The 20,765-nt window shown below is 43.0% G+C and overlaps 1 protein-coding gene and 1 long non-coding RNA gene across 8 annotated transcripts in view; one reads left to right on the top strand and one right to left on the bottom strand.

Annotated features, from left to right (window-relative positions):
- Positions 1 to 20,765, bottom strand: part of SLC4A10 (solute carrier family 4 member 10) — a 951,410-nt gene that overhangs the window by 338,575 nt on the left and 592,070 nt on the right. The window lies entirely within an intron of this gene.
- Positions 7,419 to 20,765, top strand: part of LOC146861258 (uncharacterized) — a 152,194-nt gene continuing 138,847 nt past the window's right edge. The window contains exon 1 of the long non-coding RNA XR_014978932.1: positions 7,419 to 7,530. This is a non-coding gene — a long non-coding RNA (uncharacterized LOC146861258). The remainder of the gene's footprint in view (positions 7,531 to 20,765) is intronic.

The raw sequence follows: 20,765 nt of genomic DNA, 5'->3' as shown, positions 1-20,765 counted from the left end.
GTGAGAAACAGATTGGGTGTGGGGCTGCCCTTCCTGGCACTGATTTGCAACCCTAACACTAGGGTGCCAGACAGTTTTTTTGCCACCCAGGCCTAAATTGCTTCCAATCGTTTTCAAATGTTTTCTTACTTGCCCTACGGATGGCTACATAATTCCGGGGAGGAAGGGCCGCCCGTACCCCATTTATCTTATTACAAAAACTATTCATGGCATCCAGTGGGATTTCTGCCACCCTCAACTGGGAGCAGATTGGGGGTAAACCGGTTAGCAAATCTCCCAATTTGCATCCCAGGAGGCAACAAGACTGTTGACAGAGACGTTTTAAGGCATGGGTAAAGTGGGCTCTGGCCAGGGGCCCCAGCCTTTCAGGGGACCCCCTGATAGAGCCAGTTCTGTTTTTTAGAGCGTCTGGCCCTGATGGATTTGAATAAACATACTGTGCTAAATGCCGTTGTCCTTTTATTTTTAATGTGAGCGGCTATTACAGACATTTTGTAGCAACATGTTTTGTTTAAGATTCATGCAGCAGCCATAAAAAAGTTATTTTAGATCTAAACCGCACCTCACTTATGATAAATGGGAGGGTGTCACAGAAATTATTTGCAGTAATGTTAGTGAGCTGCTGCTGTGTTACAACATTGAAAAGACACATCACTTTCCCTGAATATAAGCTATAAACATTTAGAATGTAACCAGTGTGTCTGTGCACTATCAGTGACCTGGCCAAAGATGTCAAGAAAGAGCTGAAACTGGATCATAAATTCAGAGCTGTTCAGAACAGGGGCCCCCAAAATACTTTTGGCCCAGGGCCCCCAACTCCTTAAGATGTCCCTGACTGTTGAAGCCTTTAGGGGTATTTGTACAGCTCAATGCCATCTTAGGTCGAATCCCATCATGCCCTTTTCCTTTTAAAAAAAGCCCTAGTGTGTAGTGTTTTTCTGCTTGAAACACTATTGAGGCATTAAAAGGTGGGAGTACGTCCCAATGTTTGGGAAAAAAGTCCTAGAATCTGATAAACCCAGGGTGATAAAGAATGACTGCGCATTGTTCAGGGGGAACACTTGGCCATGCTAGAGGGCTGGCTGCTCTATCCCTTCAAACCATCCCTGGTAGCTAGCAAATGAGCTTGGGAACTACACTTCTGCAGAGATTCCCAAAGGGGGATCCACTATAGCCGTGGTACTCATAGTACGGCCCGGCAGACCTTTCTTGGCGGCCTGTGGACCTTGCAGGTAATGTACCCATGGCCCCCCAGCTTTTCACGATTTCACCACAAAATTAGGACGGTGCAGTTTTGAAACCGTCCAGCCTTCCCAAGACTGGATGTTTTCAAAATTGCACCCAATATTACGAGTGACAGAAGAGAGTGGAGAGAGAGAGTGGAAAGGTAGAGAGGTAGAGAGAGAGGAAAAGAGCGAGGTAGAGAGAGAGAGAGATTTAGAGAGAGAGAGGTAGAGAGAGAGAGGTAGAGAGAGTGAGTAAGAGAGAGAGAGAGAGACTGTGAGAGTGAGACTGTGAGAGAGAGAGACTGTGTGAGAAAGTGAGACAGAGAGACTGTGAGGGAGAGAGACTGTGAGAGAGAGAGAGAGACTGTGAAAGAGAGAGACTTTGTGTGAGAGAGAGAGACAGACTGTGTGTGAGAGAAAGAGAGACTGTGTGAGAGAGAGGCTGTGTGAGAGAGGGAGAGACTGAGAGAGAGAATGTGAAAGAGAGAGACTGTGTGAGAGAGACTGTGTGAGAGAGAGAGACTGGGAGAGACTGTGAGAGAGACTGAGAGAGAGACTGAAAGAGAGACTGAGAGAGAGACTGTGAGAGAGAGAATGTCTGAGAGAGACAGACTGTGTGTGAGAGAGAGAGAGAGAGAGACTGAGAGAGACTGTGGGAGAGAGGGAGACTGTGTGAGAGAGAGACTGTGAGAGAAACTGTGAGAGAGAGACTTAGAGAGAGAGACTGTGAGAGAGAGAGACTGAGAGAGAGACTGTGAGAGAGATAGACTGTGAAAGTGAGAGACTGTGAGAGTGAGAGAGACTGTGAGAGAGACTGAGAGACTGTGAGAGAGATTGTAAGAGAGAGTGAGAGACTGTGAGAGAGAGTAAGAGAGACTAAGAGAGAGTGAGAGAGACAGAGAGAGAGAGAGAGAGAGAGAGAGACAGATAGAGTGGGAGACTGTGAGAGTTAGAGAGACTGTGAGAGAGAGACTGTGAGAGACAGACTGTGAGAGAGTGAGAGACTGTGAGAGAGAGAGACTGTGAGAGAGATACTGTGAGAGACTGAGAGAGACTGTGAGAGAGAGTGAGAGAGACTGGAAGAGTGAGACTGTGTGTGAGAGAGAGAGAGAGAGACTGAGAGAGAGAGACTGAGAGAGAAACTGAGAGAGATAGAGAGAGAGACAGACAGAGACTCTGAGAGAGAGAGAGACTCTGAGAGAGAGAGAGAGAGAGAGAGAGAGAGAGAGAGAGAGAGATAGAGAGAGATAGAGAGAGAGAGAGACTGACGTCAGTACTTTGTGAAGTCAGTACTTTGTGCAAGGGGTAGGAAACAACAAGAGATAACTGTAGGGGTGAAGCAAGGGGAAGAGCATGAGCTAGAAAAGGGCAAAGCTAAATAAAGAGGGAAATATAGGGGAAAGAGGAGGACATGCACTTCTCTGGAGTGGTAAACACAAATGGCAAAGAAATAAAAGAAAAGTTGTTCGGTGATATCAGCATTTCAGGGAAACAACTCATTCAATCAGGGTAAAGCCAAATTCCTCTAGGAGTGGGACCAGCACAAGAATAGAGAGAAAAGACATAAAATCGGGATCTGGCAATGGAATGGACAAGAAGCCTTGCAATCATGAGCAGGGGGCTGAACCAAAGCCCCCTCTATGTAATAATGTATGCAAAGCTGTGAAAGACTTCTGAAGCCGTCTATAGCGAGCCCACAAAAAGGATCAGAACAGTCAGCTACACTGATAGTGCCTATGGGTAGTATGTCCAGGGTGTGTGATGGCAGTGTAGTAGCGTGGATATGAAGGTGTCCGCCTTGTAGGATGCTATGTAGGCCTGGGCTAAAATTTCGTTCCGTTCGCGGCAATTGCGATAATTTGACATTTTCGCGTTCCGCGGAGAGCGCGAAAATGTCAAAATTTCCGCTTTCCGCAGCTTGGCGATAATTTGTTTCTTGCTCGCGCTGTAAAATAATACATTCTGGCGCGCGCGCGATCGCCTTACCTGAATCCCTGCGTTCGCCGACAAGTTTTCTTGATCCGGTCGCGTTCTCGATGAGATGTTGTATTGTTTTTAGCCATTTGCGCAGTTCGCGCCCGCAGTGACGTCATGCGTCGCGCGATCACGTCTTTCTTCTCGCGATCATGCACCGCGAGACAACTCAAAACAAGATGGCCGCGCCCGCGAGCAACCAGATGGGTAAGTTGGCGACCCGCAACCATGCAGAAAATCTCGCGAACATGCGGGAAAAAAACTTCTGCATCTTCGCGATATTTCCGCTTGTTTGCGATAATTTTAAACATTTTCGAGATAATTTGCGAAAGTAGATTTCGCAAATTCCGCCCACCCCTAATGCTATGGCACTGGATCTGCAGCCAACAAAAAAGTCACCTGTCATTTTGCTAATTTCTAAAAACTTAAAGAACAAAATACTTCAATGCATGGTAACAATGATTTGTTATGTATTTAAAGCTATCCTTATATGATAGCATATCATAGATGAAGATGCAGTAAGTGACATTGATATGTGACATACAGCATTACTATTGACAAAAAGAAACCCTTACACATATCAGGGAGAAAGGATGAAGTAAACAGTGAAAGAGGGATGGTCTTCATCACCATGGCAGGGTGTCATATTTGTATTGCTTTAGCATGGCTAGATCGCTATCCCCCGTCCTTCCAGCAATGGCAAGGGCGTTTCTTAGAGTGCGCACTATAAGAGCGTAAAGGGAGGAAGGCCAGGCAGAAGGGGAAGAAAATCTGGGGGGCCCTCTCAGACCGGCCTCAGCGGTCATGGAGTTTGCTCCAGGAATAAAAAGTAAACTCTTGGAGTCCTCTTGGCTTTCTTCAGTTTTTGGTCCTTACCTTTCCGCCATTCCGTTAGCAAGACATTGCCGGCTATTGCGGGGTTAAGGGTGGGCCAAAAGTAATTGGGGTCAAAGTGTATATGAAGCTATGCAATGCCTCCTAAGATTGTTATTGTCTGCCAATAAAAATGTATTATCAAAATATGCTCTTTGTAAGTTACATCTGCTTTTGAAATACAGCATTGTCGCATTGTCCAATAATTTTTTTTACTCTAGCACCGCCCCCACTGACCCTGCCCCACTGACCCCTACCAGTGTGGCCCTCGGCCACAAACCACACTGTAATTGTGGCCCCGACAGAAAGTTTGTGAGTACCCATGCACTAGAGAGTGGTTCCATTGGAAAGAGGCCATTTGTGCCTTTTAAACAGCACCTCTCTCTTCTAGGCATCAGTAGTGAAACATTAGCTTTGTCCTGCACCATAAATGAATTGACATTCAACCTCTTATTAATCTTCCGCCATCTGTATGCCACATAGAAGCAGGGGGCAAGAGTCTGCAGCAGGAGCCCCCAGTATTGTTTTAAATGAATTAGAGGTTTTTACCGCGAAGTGCTCAGTTTCAGGCCTCCATGCCAACTGGACGTCTCCTTGACTTGATTCCAAACTCTAGCCACAAAATCACAGTTGGGAACCAATCCCATCCCCCTTGACCGATCATTTCAGGTGCCTTTCTTCTGTGCTATTCCGGGAAATGAAAATGACAGAGACTTTTAGTCAATCATCCTGTACAAAATGGGAAAAGCTTTGACCTTAAAACGCCTGCTTCGGCAAACAGAAAATACTTTTCTAATCTAGATTTTGATTCTGCTGGAAATGATCCTAACACAAAGGTACCATTTTCAATATTCCCCTTGGAGAAGAAAGATGTCTCAAGTGTCAATCAGAACCATGGCAAAAAGCAGGTTTACCACCGAGATTGAGTATTGAAAACTGGCATTTCATCAGGGACAAAAAGATGGAGGAGAGATTGCACCACTGAGCAAAGGGACTCCTTTGCTACACCCGATAATGCCAGCAAATGTAGAAATAGGGAGGCTAAGAAAGGGTTATTCTATGGAACGTATTTTATATCATAACAAATCTGCAGTTCGCCATCAGCCCTCACAGTAACTCTTTCACATTTATTTTCAGAGAAAAGTACAAATATTCACGAAAATATTTCCTCAGAAAATATTTTATTTTAGCAACAGTCACTTTATTATTGATTTAATTCCTGTTCACCCAGACTCCTGCCTAGAAACGTTCATGCCAAGAAAAACATGCTCAGTTAACTGCTTACTTGGAGGAAGTCATGCATCTGTCTCCTCTGAAGGCTTTTGTCAAGACAGTTTTATGAAACAGCTCTACCCCATTTTTAGGTCTCGCCTATGCAGTGCGCATGCAGGACCTTTAGCCATCGGCACAGCTTTGCTGGCAAAAACGTGCACGCCTTGCATTGCTTCCAATGGCAACGCGTGCACGTCTGGCGATTCCCTTGCGGGAGCGAGCTTTCAAACCATATGTTATTTACAATGTCAATGTCAATGTCAATGTCAGAGATTTTTGTATAGCGCACAATTCACCAAAGGTCTCATGGCGCTAGCAACCAAGACAAAGAAACCGGGAATGACTGAAAGTGCTCATGCAACAACATTTATTGGGAAAAAAGCCAAGTTTTCATATGGTTCCTGCCCGCTCCCGCAAGGGAATCAGGCGCAGGCACCCTCCTCTCTCCCCTCCCCCTGCTGCCTCCTTTCAGCACGAGGTGCGCACGCGCTTGTTTTTTAAGTCCTCGTGCGTGAAATTTATACAAATAATTTTAGATTAACGCTAAACTCCAGAAAGAGCAATACCTGTCAGTGTGTGCCTTTTTATGCCGATTTTTTTTAATGTAGAACTTGGAGAACTAGGTTACCAAAAATGCATTCATTAAATTCTGTTTCTCTCCACTCGTTATGTTATTTTGTTTCACTTCCTCGATATATACCAGGACATGAACTCTACTTAGTTTGCCACGTCAGCCTGTGTGACCTGTCCAGACCACATAGTCTGGGCCACTCTTTACCTGTAGCTTTTTTGTCTCTCTCTCTCTCACTACTCTACTATTTGACAATGGAAACCTCATGGCATGTGTCGCAGAATTTTATAGCGCTTGATACTGCTGACGAGCCTGACAAGCTCTCCGGTTTGCATGTTTTCATAGCGCCCTTTAGTGTGTGGTTGGTAAGATGTTGGATGGAATGGTGTTAATGGGCCAGGACGAGGACACTACTTGTCTACAACTTCCTTATCTTCACTTGCCTATCTGTAACCCCAACCGCCGTTCTTATTCAATGTTTATTTACATGGCGGATTGATATGGTCGCACAAAGGTTTGACAGGCCGTGACTTCATACTAAATCACTCAATTATTATATCTTGAGCCCATAATGAGTCAACTGTGCTAATGTGTTGCGGGTATTGTAATTAACCCAGATTTTTTTTAAATATCAATCATCTCTGATCTAAATACTGGTTTGTATGGTAAATCGAGTCACTTCCTCACTTCATACTAATTTATTCTCCATTCAGATCAGTTTGGGTCTCTACTCCTTCCTTCGGGTGCTAACCACGGTCCATACCAACCTTCGCTTGCAGCCACTCTCCAAATCAGCTTGCCTCCTGAGGTAGCCGGTGCGTCTGCACATCCCAATCTGCCGCCCCCAGAACTTGCACTGTCCAATATGCTATTTAAGACAGGAATCTATTTTTCGTTAGGATTCTTTAGTTTATTGTATTTTTAGGCTATAAATATAATTGAGAACACAGTTGCAGAACCTGGCGCTCCAAATAAAGCCAGGTTGAAAGCAATATATATCCTTGCTGAGAAATAATGTGGTGATCTTGGATTGGTTTGGAGAACTTTTGTAAAGAGATTGGCTTTGGGATTTGTTTCTCAGTTGCTTATTGGCTGCGGAGTTGAAAAGAGTATACAGTAGTCTGTGATTGGTTTGGTACGTTTTGGCAGCTGTTCATTGGCTGTGAGACACCAATGAATTAATAAGCATGTGATACAATATTCAGCTGCTGCACGTCTCTGTTCTTCATCAGTGGCTTGTCGTGTTGCATACAATCTGAGGTTGTATTTGGTGACTTTCTTTCCAGCGTAGTGAGCTCGATCTGGGCTTTAGGCACTTGAAAAGCTCATGTTACCCACACTGAACCGGATAGGGGCTGATGAGCTGTAGCGTGTCCCTCCTAGAGCGCTCCCATTTCCTAAGCAGCTCCTATAGCACGACCCACCGCTGAAAGCCACGCGGCCACTATCTGCATCTATAGCCTATCACCTGTGTCCCCTCTCTAGTTCACTGGGTGCGATTCATGGTCTTTCACTTACTTCAGGCCAGTGACCTCGCCCATCGAGGCGCTACAAGTGTGGTGAGTGTAGTTCGACTCTCACCTACCGAGTTGTGCTGCCCTTTGAACCACGCAGGTGAGCGCCTCTGCACCCACCATAACGCTGGCATGCAGCCTGTTTGATCATTATTTAAAGATCGGTAGTGGAAATAGCCCATTGGGATGTACTTGGTTGAGTAGTTAACGACTTCTTTTTGTTGAAGCTACGACTCCCGCTTAAATATCCGTGTTCTGGCAAATAGTCATATGGTGTAGTTTAAACTAGTTTATGTTGGTGCAGTTTGTGTTGCCCTTATTGCAAATTGTATTTGTCCTTTAGTTAAAACTAATTTCGCGCACTGTAGCACCCACCCTATGTCCGTATTTTCCCTAGTCCCCGTCATTCTGCTTCCTCAAGTGACGGTGTCCTTGGACATATGTTTTAGAATTTGATCCTAGGGGAAGTCTTAAGAATTTTGGGGTCCGTGGGCCAAACGTATTGTGGGGGCCCTCTGTTCGGAACAGCTTTGATTTTATGGTCCAGTTTTAACTCTTTTCATATCCTCTTTGGCCAGGTCTAGTGCACAGACACAATCGTCCAAATTCTAAATGTGTTGGCATTTCATATTCAGGGACGGGTGATTTCAATATTGTAACACAGAAGTTCAATAATATTATTGCAAATAATTTCAGTGACACCCTCTCATTTCTCATATGTGAGGTCCTGTTTTGATCTAAAAGATACTTTTTTATGGATGAAACATTTTCTACATGATGTCAGTAATTGACCCTAACACATCATTTACATCATAATACATTAAAGGAAAACGATATTTAAAACAATCTGTTTAACAATTATTCAAGATTATCAGGGTCAGACTCTAGCTCTATAAGGGGGCCCCTCGAAAGCCTGGAGTCCTGGGCCAGAGCCCACTTTGCTCATGCATTAAACATCTTGGTTTGATCCCTTATTTAGCTTAAGTTAATCCAACCCATCGGCTTGGTATTTGGCAGGGGAGAATTCAGAACCAAACTTCCTTTTTGTGTGGGGTGGCGAGAAGATGATGGCAATGGTGCTAAACTAGCATTTGTCCCATTTGGCTCGTATAGTTTTATTTATAAAGTGTTTCGAGATCTGAAGCTCTTGCTTACATTGGTAGCACACTACACCGTGTGGTGTGTATGGTTGCAAGGATGTTGTTTTTGTTTTGATCCTATGCAGGAAATGTCTCCCATCGTGCATCATGAGCACGAAGGTGCATTTATCATGTAAAGGAATGCAGTGTGAGAAACTGATGCACAGTTTAATGGTTTTCAGTATGCTGATAGCTTTGAGAAGCTCTGCAGGTCCCTTTACGGTATTTCATTCGATATAGTTTGCTAAGCTGGTTACTGCACTGGGTTGTAAAATATGATATTTTGTGCATGGTTTTGGTCCTGTGCTGGCATGGGTATAGGGAGAGGAAAGTGGAGAGATCTGTTTGGATGGGCATTTTGAAATTGAAATTTTATTATTCTCAGTAATAGTAGGCCCTAGCAATTGATCAACTCCGTTCAAAACACACTATTTACATTTAAAAAGTCACAATTGGCTCTAAGATCACAAATACAAAAAATACAAAAGTTATTTTTAGTTCAGTGGTTTAACAATTATAGATAATTGTGTTGGCGAGAAATATTATAGTAGAATATCATATTAGCTGTCTTCAGCTGAACACTAATCCAGCCCGTTATAATACTCTGACTCAAATGATGCTTGGCGAGGTGGTAAGGAAGATTGTTAAGTGATGTTCATTTTGTGAGCATCAAGTGCATGTACGCAGTGCTTTGCCTTAATATTAACCCATCAGACACACAACATAGTATAGCACCGAATTAGCAGCAGAAGTGTGTTTCTCTATGTAATATCTCAAATGGGCACATTATGTACAGTAATGTGGATCTATATGAGACAAGCTCCTCATTCAACCTGTTACAGTACTTGACCAGTTCTAAGGCAATATATTCCTCTATCTTTTTTTTTTATTTCCCTTTCTATTTTCAATACCTAGATCGGCTCTCAAAGCGTCCATCGGTGTTCCTCAGCCCAAGTGCATTAGCCGCCGTAAAGAGTTGTTCTCGGTGATTTGGATGAATGGAGTTTTTCCTATATCCACAAATCTCTGAGCCATATATGCAGTGCACCCTACCTAAGTAATAATATCCTCAACCATATGAAACAATAACACAAACATAAATATAACAAGCATTGGCATAGCCAATAGGTATCGCCTTTGGGACCTTATAAGTGTTTAGCCATGCAACAGTTGATGTTTATTCTGCATTTATACAACCTGTGCATTAGGTTCCTCAGACCAACTCATCCTTGCAGTTCCCAAAGTGATATCATTGATTTATGGTGATGAGTCTTTCCCTAATGTTGCATCTAAGCTTTGGAACTCATTGCCTAACAGCTTGAGGTTGGAATTCAACTGGAGTATGGTTAAGAAACTTCTGAGAGCCTGATTTTTTATAAGTAGCCCTTTCATTCATATGTAGCTTATCTTGGTAACTTCAGGTTTGAGGTTTTAATTTTTGTGTTTATGATTAGCACCCAAGAGGATCATCTTATTTGCACTTAAAAATAGAACATAACATAATATAACAAAGTAACATGAAAAAAGAGAACATAAGAACCTAGTCAGAGGGGTAGCAGAGCACAGTGTGTTTAAACAAAAAAGGGAGATAATGACATAAGGCTCAGTAATCGAGATGGTAACGTGAACAAGGGAGGAAACAGTTGAATGATTGAAAAATGGGACCGACAGCAGTTGGAAAAGCAATCAACAAAATCAACAGCTGGAGTCAGGTAGCTTTGTAAGAAAGGCAGGATAATCAAAGGTGGCAACCTTAGTTGAAACTATGCAACTTTTAAAAGTCCAGATTTCACTTATTGGCACTGTGCACAAGTGTGGGTGAGACACAAGGGGGAATACTTACAAGCCCCTATGGCCAGCACAACGTCAGTTTAGTGACATTGTGATGGCGATTGGAGCCTTGTCTTATTTACAAGGCAGCATTAAGCCTTAACACTGCCTTGTTCATAAGGCCCCCTTTCACTCTACACTTAGCATGAAATAGGCGGACAATAGGTGGTGTGGTGGGCGTTCCACCACAACAACCATTGATTTAGAGGCTGCCCCTTATTTACAAGAGCAGCGTAAATAGTAGGCACCGTCAAAATTAAGACCAGGGAAAACCTGTTCTTAAACAGGCAAAACAAGAAGAAATGCTTTATTTCTCCTCGTTATTGCTGTTTCTATGTGTACTGCCTTAAGCAGCACACATATAAACAGCAAAACGCCCATGAGTGTTGATGTGCAGGAAGGTCCCCCTTCCTGCACATAAACAGGAAGGAGACCTTCCTGCACATAAACAATCATTCAAAACAAAAATGCAGAATTGCAACTTCTTTGTGTGCTGCATTAAGCAGCACACATAGAAGTTACAAAACAGCATTTAAAGATTGTTTATGTGCAGGAATAGGGACCTTCCTGAACATAAACAATCTTTCCCTCAAAACAAGCACTCTTGCATCATAGTGCAAGCGTGCCTGCATTGGCGCTAGGCAGCTTAATTTAGCGCCAGCACTGGGGAAAATGCAGGGCTGTACCATATCCTAGTAAATAAGGTGCAGCCCTGCATTTTTAAGTGATGAAGCGTATCGTTAGCCTTCTTGCCTTAACGACACGCGTCAGCACTTTCTTGTAAATATGCCCCAAAGTGCTTGATAGCATGCTGCCCAGAAAGAACACGAAGCGACCTGCTCCGTGTTATCTCCCAGCCCTTGTGCCTTCATAGTCCTCCATACTTTTATTTAGAACTATCATTTGAACTTTTGCTCTTTCTATTACATGGCGAGGCAACCCCCTACCCTTCTATAAATTCCTCATGGCCTTTTCAACTTCCATTATTAGTTGGGAATAGCATTCTTGTAAAAAACAGAACTATGCAGTGACATCCATGTCCCTCTTCCTTTCCTCTTTTGATTTTTACAGTAAAAAGATACTTGCCATGTTTCAAGTGGTTCGGTCAGGACAAGAGCATGGCAAGATTTGTTATGGGTTATTTTTCACAACTGTAGACCAGCTCTTCACTGATCTTTAAATATTGCATTTTTGCAAGAAGAAGCTTTTATATACATCCGTACAGCTAAGCTTGAATTCCTAACTTCCCAAAGTAGTCCAATCCTAAATTCGTACACTAACTCTACTCTTCTAAAAATGGGCCTTTGATCCAAACAATAAAAGCCAAAAATTGTTATCCTGGAAAATTTCCTTGATTAAACTGCTCTAGAATCAGCTTCTCTCAAAACGGCTCCAACTAGCAAGCAGCCGCGGTCGTTGCGTGCACTGCATCCCCAAATGCGATGCAGTGCACGCAACGAAATTCGTTTTATTAATTTATATGTTAATTTACCTGTAAACCTCCGTAATCCATAGTTTACTACCCCCCACCCTGCCCCTCCCCCTCCCCACGTCACCGCCCTGCAGTTACTCCTACTACCGACCACGGCTGCTAGCAAGGTGTGTTTTGATTGAATCTGCTTGACTACAACATCATGTCTGTTCAGTGAATGAAAGGGTTTTGCATTTTGTATATCGAAGAACTCCAACCTTGAGGCCCACTGCTGACTTTTATGACAAAATCTAACTGCCCTTATTACTTCAAGGGTGTATGCATTGCCTGATGCTTGCGTTCCTGATACTTGAGCCCAGATATACTATGACGGGGCTGCATCACTTATGTGGTGTAGTCCCGACACAAAATCCTTTTTGACATTTACTAAACAATGCGAGGCCAATTGGTGTCGCTTTGTGTGATTTAGTAAATGAAAAGTAGTGCAATGTGGTGCCTGTGTGAAGCAATAGTAAATCTGCTCCTTGGTCTCATCCTACTAACCCATATCACAGCAGAGGGATAGCACTGTATATGCTTTATAAGGGTGAACACTTTGCTGAACACTACTTAATAAGGCATTTAAATGCCCACAACGTTGGCTAGGAATATGCTAGTTTAGTGGTAGGCGTGTTAGTTCATTACTTCTTCTGGTAATAGTAGTTCATGTCTGCCTTCCTGTGTGAAAGGGATCTTTGCCCACCTTGTTCACTCACCATAGACCACTATTCACTATTATGTAGCCTGGGCAGGAGAGAAGTGATGCACCCACAATATCAACTTGAGCAGGGGTGTTAGATGGACAGATTAACTTGAATTTTCTGGCTATTCTTAACTTTTAACTACTACTCCAGAGGTGGTCACAAGACAGAAGCTTGATGAAAATTGCAAAGAAAATGTAAGTGATGGGCAAATTAAGCAAGAGTGCAAAAAAGGAAGGACAAACAAATAGCAAAGTGGGAAAGAAAAAAGGGAAGGAAAAAGAAAGATGGGGTATGCAGGTTATTAGAAATGGGGTTCCTGGTTGGCTAGGGTACGCACCTAAGCCAGGCAGAACCGACCTCTCTAGTCATGACAAGTAAGTTACACACCAAAGATGACCTGTGCTCACCTACGGTAGCTTGGCACAGAGCAGTCAGGCTTATCCTCAGAGGCAATGTGTAAAGCATTTGTGCAAAACACACCCTAAGAAATACAATGAATGCACCACAAACGAGACTGCACACAAGGTTCCATAAAACAATACAGTATATATTGTGCATATAACATAGACCAAAATTACATAATCATGAAAGACAGTGCATACTAAGCAACTCCAGAGTTGATACTCATTAACCTGATAATACAAGGCCATATGACTTACACCCTCACATCAGGGCATGAAATGCAGCAGGTTATGGAATCAAAGCATTAATCATAAATATGATGCATCTGAAGCCCATCCTGAGTCAGTACTCATTATTCTGGTAATATAAGAATTCAAATAATATACCTCCTAACATCAGGGCAAGGAATGCAGCAGTTTATGAAATAAAAACATGAAGGTTATAGCAGAAAACATATGAATCACCATGTATCATAAGCACTGTGCATGCCATGCAGATCCTGTAATGTCCCTCCTTATCCTGAATAAATAAGAACTAAAATGGTATGCATCATAGTGTCAGGGCACGCAATGCAGCAGATTAACAAGTAAAAAGATATGAATCATAATGCATATTACCATGAAAACACAGGCCACATAGCTACTGCACTTCTCCCAACAGAGTTATGGTAGATTTTGGGAACCTTATCTAAAGCAAGACAATTCATGCCTGAAACGTAGAGCTCATGGACACCTGGGTGCCTACTATGGGTGATACGGTAATATAGCTGTTTCCTCCATTCAGCAAGTTCTAATGGGAATCAGGAACCTCTATCGAGGATTCAACCCTTTCTGTCGAATCACAGAACATATGTAGGTGCAGGCACCTACTTGGGGGACCAACCACCCATTCGCTGGAGAGCACTTGGTCACAAGAGCAAGGCTGGAGGCCAGCGCATAAGGCAGTCATAACAAATGGACGGTACCTCCCAGCAGTTCAACAATCCTCTTGGCAAAACAGAGTCAGGGTGCAGTTGGAAGTACACAAACACACCAACGCAGTCCAGTGAGTCCTTTAGGACACTCAGACAGTAGCAGGCAGCAGGGCAACAGCAGAAGAGCAGAGCAGATGAGTCCTTTAAACAGCACAGCAGTCCTTTTGACAGAGGTTACATCCCACTTCCAAAAGTGCTCAAGAAAACAGGGGGTCAGAGCCCCTGTACTTGTACTCCAAAATGTTTTTGTTTCTAGGGGCAGGTTCAAAGAAAAACTTTCAAGTGTAACACAACTCCTTTCAACCCAGCCCTGGCTCCAGACATCAGTAAGGGGTAAATCAGCCCTTTGTGTGAGGGCATGACACAGCCTATTGACATGTAAGGTGTGAAAGTCCTCTCCCTTGCCAGCCTAGGAAGACTATACTTTTGCAGATGCAACCAGCCCCTCCTGTGTGATGGCTGTTTGAAAAGTATGCACAGAGTGTAGCTGCCATTATGCCATAGAAGTGGATTGGAGCCAGCATGCAAAACACTAGAGTCATAAGCACAGAAAAATGCCCACTTTTTAAAAGTGGCGCTTCCAAACCAGTAATGTAAAATCCAACTAAACCAGTAAGCTGGATTTCTCACTACCATTCAGAAGCTACCAAACATGCTCACACTACTCCCTGCAGATCAGAAATGACCACTAAAGTACCTATAAGGGAATTCTCAATGCTAGCCTTTGAGAGAAGTAGGCCTCAAAGCAGTGAGAAAGTAAACAGGCTGTTTGTCACTACCAGAACATGCCACACAATCAAGACACATGTCCTACCTTTCACTCACACAGCATCCTGCTCATAAGGCTACCTTTGGCCTTCCTTAGGGGTGATCAATATGTAGTAAAAGGGGAGTTTTAGCATTGATAAGTACTTTTAAAAGGCAAGGCAATGGGGCAGTAAACTGCGCATGCAGGCCCCACAGTGGTAGGCCTGAGACAGGTTTGAAAGGCTTTTTCTGTGGGTGGCGCAATCAGCTCTGCAGGCCCACTAGTGGCATTTAATTTACAGGCCCTGGGTATATGGGATACCACTTTACAGATGACTTATAAGTAAATTAAATATGCCAAACAGGTGTAAGCCAATCATACCAAGTTTTTGGGGGAGAGAGCAAATGCACTTAAGCACGGATTAGGAGTGGTAAAGTGCCCAGAGCTGTAAAGCCAACAAAAAGGTCAGAAGAATTGGAGGAAGAAATCAAAATGTTTGGAGATAACCCTGCAAAAAGGGCCAGGTTCAACAGTAGGTTGGAAGGATAGAAAGAAAAATGAAAAGATGAAAAAAGTTGAAAGTAGAAAGGAGAAAAAAATCAGGAAAGAAAGTAAAATTTCCATAGAAGAACAATCTTGGAAATGTTCTTGCAATGATCGGTTTAACATGCTTCATTCACTCTGTGACACTCCTATAGTTCAAAGTGGGCGTTATTATATTTTCCATCTACTCTTCTGAGTCTAGGTAACAAACAAGTCCCACAGATCAGAATGTAAGCCCATTTTAATAGCTCCTCTTGAAGCGATTTCAAGGCGCAAAATATCGAGACTACCCCAGTTAATCACATTTCCATGAATATTCAACAGTATTCTTAATAAAACTATGCCTGGCTGAAATTGAAATCAGAACGGGGTAATTCAGTAATTTCAGAATAGGGCATTATGCTTGTTATGCAAAATTGCCAAAATCATGCCATTACACCATTTGCAAAATTTTACTAACATTTTGTGTAAATATGCATAAGCAAATTATGCAAATTTCACACCCCCCAAATTAAAGCCATGATTGTTCCAGAAGGTTGAATTGTATTATAACCAAACTTATATAGTGCTTGCTACCCCTGCTGAGGTATTAAAGCAGATTATGGTGAGTACTACACTACTCCAAAGCACATAGTTAGTGATGAATCCAGTGATGATTAGATATTGTTCGTTATTGGGTTAGTCTTGTGCTTTAAGGAAAGTGAAGAATTTCTTCCATTTTGAAGTGGTGAAGTATTAAGTTGCTAGGAGTTCAGTATAATTATTCGGTTGAGTTAATGGAATTGGAAAAAAAGAGTGGTGAGTAAATGGAGTGAAGGTGATTAGATATTGTGAGAAAGCAAGAAGTCTGACTGGAAAAGAATGAGAAATTGTGATTTACTGGTACAAAATGTGTACACTGGTTGATAATATTTTGGTATTGCAGGAATTATTATACAGAAGGAGAGTTTATGATTTGCAAGGAGGGGTATGATAGGTTTACCGAAGTTTAGAAGGGAGTACAGAGGCTGGCACATGAAGAGGAGGGAAGGTAAACTAAGAGGCACCAAGACATGCAGAAGATTGAGTGTAAGGAGAGGATTATTCAAATAGAAAGACAAGAGAGAGGATAATCTCTCTAGCTATGAATCAGATCATGTTCTTGCAGGATTTTCTGGAATGTTGGGGTAGGGTGGAATCTGAGTAAGCAGAAAGAGTAGAAAGATAGACTCAAATTTGATTAAGTATGGGTAGGTGATATAATTTGTTTTGCCTTAGGTTGTTCTGTTTGGCTCATAGTGTGGATACAGTCTGTACCTTTTTAAATAGATATTGGACATTATTGGAATTGTTTGACTTTGTACTTGTTTTTTAGTATTGCATAATGAGTTATGTGATATGTTTGCTAATGGGTTGTTTAGGTTTGCCTTTTGATCGTTGAAGATTGGACAATCATTAGGCTTTGCATTGATCATGCAGGTATGTGTTTGCGTGAGAAAGTTGCATGAGTGGTGAGTTTCTAGGGGAATGTGGTCCTTCCTGATATTAAGGGTTGTTTCTTAAGGTAATCACATGATTTACCACTTCCTTGATCTTATAGTGTCTTGGAGGGCATTTGTCTGTAGCCCGAAATTGAGAAAGTGTTGATCTGTTTGTTGAATCACAATGGGACTACCAGGACTTAGCCATCTCTGTGAATTCTATGTGATTCTCAGTGGCTCTGATCTTAACAAGTAGAGAGTGCAAACATTTGCTGCTTGAAAATCTAATTAGGTGCCATCAACAGTTAAGCATGATGACAATCTTGAACATGGGTTTCTGGATTTGGAATGTTCTGCAATTGTTTTCTTCTGTCTGGACCCAGGTTTTGGTCCTTTGCCCTTAGATTGAAAGAGGATCTTGCTAGTAGGAGTCAGTATAGAGCATGCACACCTGTGAAATGTGAGTTCAATATTTACATATAAATTTGGATTCTTTGTGTTCTTTTGATATTTGAGAGTGGTGTGCAGTGTAGTCTGTTCGCACAGTCAAGTTTTGAGAGGATTAGTCATGTTGCTTCAATTGTTTGAGGGTATTCAAGGTGTGTCTAAGTGTTTTCATTGTGTAGAAGGTTGATTGGGACAACCTGTACAATTGAGTATTCACGGAAAGTGTTAAGTCAAAGCAAATTCTGCAATTTTTCATGTTTGTGGCTATTTTTTGTCAGGTGTACAGTTCATCTGACCATAAGGATAGAGGGTCATAGCTTTTCCAGTCAGCACAGGTCAGTATTACATTTTTTGGAGCATTCAGCTTGAGGTCACTCCACATCATTCATTGATATACTGCTATGAGGCAGGTATTACGTTTTGATGTTCCTATGTCCGTAGGGTTTACCAGTTTTAGAATCATTTGTCTGTCATTTACAGAGTTGTAGAAAGTAAGTTTGAAACTGTTTATAATTTTACAGTTTTCACCCTATAACCCTCTTCCCTGCCTGTGGCTCATCATTTTCATAACTTCTGTGAGCTTTTGAGGTAATCATAGCACCCAATCAGTGTTTACTGCCACTTTAGATGATGTAAGGGAGGAGGTGGATGGGGAATTGATGGAGCCCTAGCTATTCTAGATCTGTCTACAGTATTTACCAAAGTCAACCAGTTCTTTCTTCCAGAAGATTAGCTCATACAGAGGGCACAGACCTTATTTTAGCTTCGATGAAATATTATATTGCAGGCTGCTTAGAATCTGTAATATTTCAACTCCCGATTCGCCATCAACTTTAAACACGACATCTTCCTTGGCGATCTCAACTTCCACAACCTCGAAGACACTAACACCTCCAACCTCCTGGAAAGCTATTAGCAATATCATCCTCACCCAACTGATCACAGACCTCACACACAGTGCAGGACACACGCTCGAACCAGTCTTCACGGCCAGCGACAGGGTCAAGTACAGCCATGTCACCGACCACACCATCATCCACTTTACTTTCACAGGAGCACCATGCACCACCATCAGGACCCCATGTCCTCACACCACAGCTGTAACATCCAGAACCCGCAACCACCATCGCACAGGCCATTGAGAACTTCTCCACCTGGATCACCAAATGTGTCAACAGAGTCGCCCTCATCAAGCACTCCAAACGTCTAGAGAGACAATGTTGCACCACCAAAGATCCCACAGACCGAGCTACCTTCAAATCAGCCGTCAACAAGTACTATCAATGGCTGAAAGACACGAAATAATGCACCCTGCAGACCGCATTGAAGCCACCTCCAATCACAATAAAGAACTCTTCATCATCATCAGAGAGTTCTCCTGACCATCAGCCACCAAGAGCACAATCCTCCCATTACAAGAACTCTGCAATATTCAGGCAGACTACTTCTACGATAAGATATCCACTATCAACAGCAACTTCGATCCCAAACCCACCAACCTCAACAGCCTCTCCACGATGACTGACGCCTCCTAAAACCCTCTGCTCACCTCACTGAGCACCACGGCCATCATGAACTCCACCCACCTTTGAGCACCCACTTCTTCAACCTCAGGAGCAAAGGAATCAGTGACAAACTTACTTCCATTATCAACAAATACATCACCTCAGCCACTATTCGCGATCAATAGAAACATGCAGAAATCAGACCCCCTCCTCAAGAAACCCATTGCCAATTCCAAAGAAACACAAAAACTACTGATCAATACTCTGCTCTCTTTCCCTGCCAAAGTCCTCAAGAAGGCCATCAACTGACAACTCACGGAACACCTGGAAAACAACAACCTATTTGACACCTCCCCAACCGGCTTCTGCACCACCACAGCACTGAGACCGCCCTGATCACTGCCATCGATGACATCAAACCTTCCACAACCAAAGAAACACAGGAACCCTGATCCTCTTCATTCTCTCAGCAGTGTTCGACACCGTATCTCACCACAATCTCATAAAGAGTCTATGCCACTTATGAATACGGGATGACACCCTCAAATGAATCACATCCTTTCCCACTGGATGAACCCAGAGAATCTTCCTACCTCCCATCATGCGGAACCCAAAAGCATCATCTATGACATCCTTCAAGGTTCATTCCTCAGCCCCACCCTGTTCAAAACCTATATGATGCCTCTGGCCGACATTGTCAGAACCCACGACCTTAACATTTTTTCCTACACAGATGACACATAGCACATCCTCTTGCTCTCAGAGGACCCCGCTACCACCAGGATCAGCTTCCACAACTGGATGACTACCTTTGCCAACTGGATGAAGACCAACTGGCTAAAGCTCAAGAGGGACAAGATTGAAGTACTGATCTTTACAATATCTCCACCATGGGATAGCACCTGGTGGCCTGTCAAACTCAGACCCACACACACACCGACAGACTACGCTTGCAAACTTGCCATAATTCTGGACAACAAACTCACCATGAAATCCACTCCACCTGCTTCTATACCCTGCACATGCTCTAAAAGTTCTTCAGATGGCTCCCCATCTAGACCAGTCATCCGGACCCTTGTCTCCAGCCGACTTGACTACAGCAACGTGCTCTAAGCAGGACTCACCACTCAACTTCAGATGGTACAGAACTCAGCGACCAGACTCATCCTCAACCTCCCCAAACAGACCCAAACAGACCCACATCACCTCCCACCTCAGGAATCTCCACTGGCTAACCATCCAGAAAAGATGCCAGCACAAGATGCCGACACACGCCTACAAGGCCCCCCATGACCAAGGACCAGCATTCATCAACCCCGCCTGAACCACCGCCAACCTTTCAGACACCTGTGCTCTGCCTCCCTTGCCCTCACTCACATATCCCCACATCCGCTAAAGCTACAGCAGAGGATGCTCCTTCTCCTACATCACCACCAAGTCCTGGAACGATCTCCCCCTCCACCTCCGAACAGCCTCCTACCTCCCAGAATTCAGAAAGGGACCCAAGACCTGGCTCCTTGATTGATGGCAGCACCACCTGGATACCCTCACAGGTGAATAGCCGCACTCTACAACCACCAATTGATTGTTTGATTTATTGATTAATTGACTTCTATGTAATATTTTAATGTGTATGAATAGAAACTGTAACACTAAAGTGTTTAGCTAGGCTCAGTCTTGTACATGACTTATTCATACATTTTTTGTTACGTCTCCAGACAGTCTCATCCACTCCTTTAGGTTTAAGTTCTGTATGTATTTCCATGATGCCCAAGTTGTCATCTGCCTACTAGGTAAGGGCTCTCCGGCTGTTATCTTTAGATCTAGCATCCCTTAAATCAATGAGTAGGTGACTGGTCACAAGCTTAAAATAAATGCATAAATAAATAGAATTAAAACATTATTTCTGGAATTGTTGAGCCTAATCTTATAAATCCCAAGTGATACCTTGACCTTTTGTTCATTTGTTCAAGAGGTTATATTTTTTCTCCATAATATTAACATATACTTTACTTCTATGGTTACATAACATAGCTCAATCAACAAAACCCTATATGGTGGACAGGTGGCTAGGCAGATTTTCTGAAAGCAACAGTAAACCTGAAGTGCTTCA

This window comes from Triturus cristatus, chromosome 3_1 (assembly GCF_964204655.1).
Source record: "Triturus cristatus chromosome 3_1, aTriCri1.1, whole genome shotgun sequence".
Taxonomy (NCBI): domain Eukaryota; kingdom Metazoa; phylum Chordata; class Amphibia; order Caudata; family Salamandridae; genus Triturus; species Triturus cristatus.
Note: the sequence above shows the minus strand (reverse complement) of the source record. Positions and strands in the feature narration are given on the sequence as shown.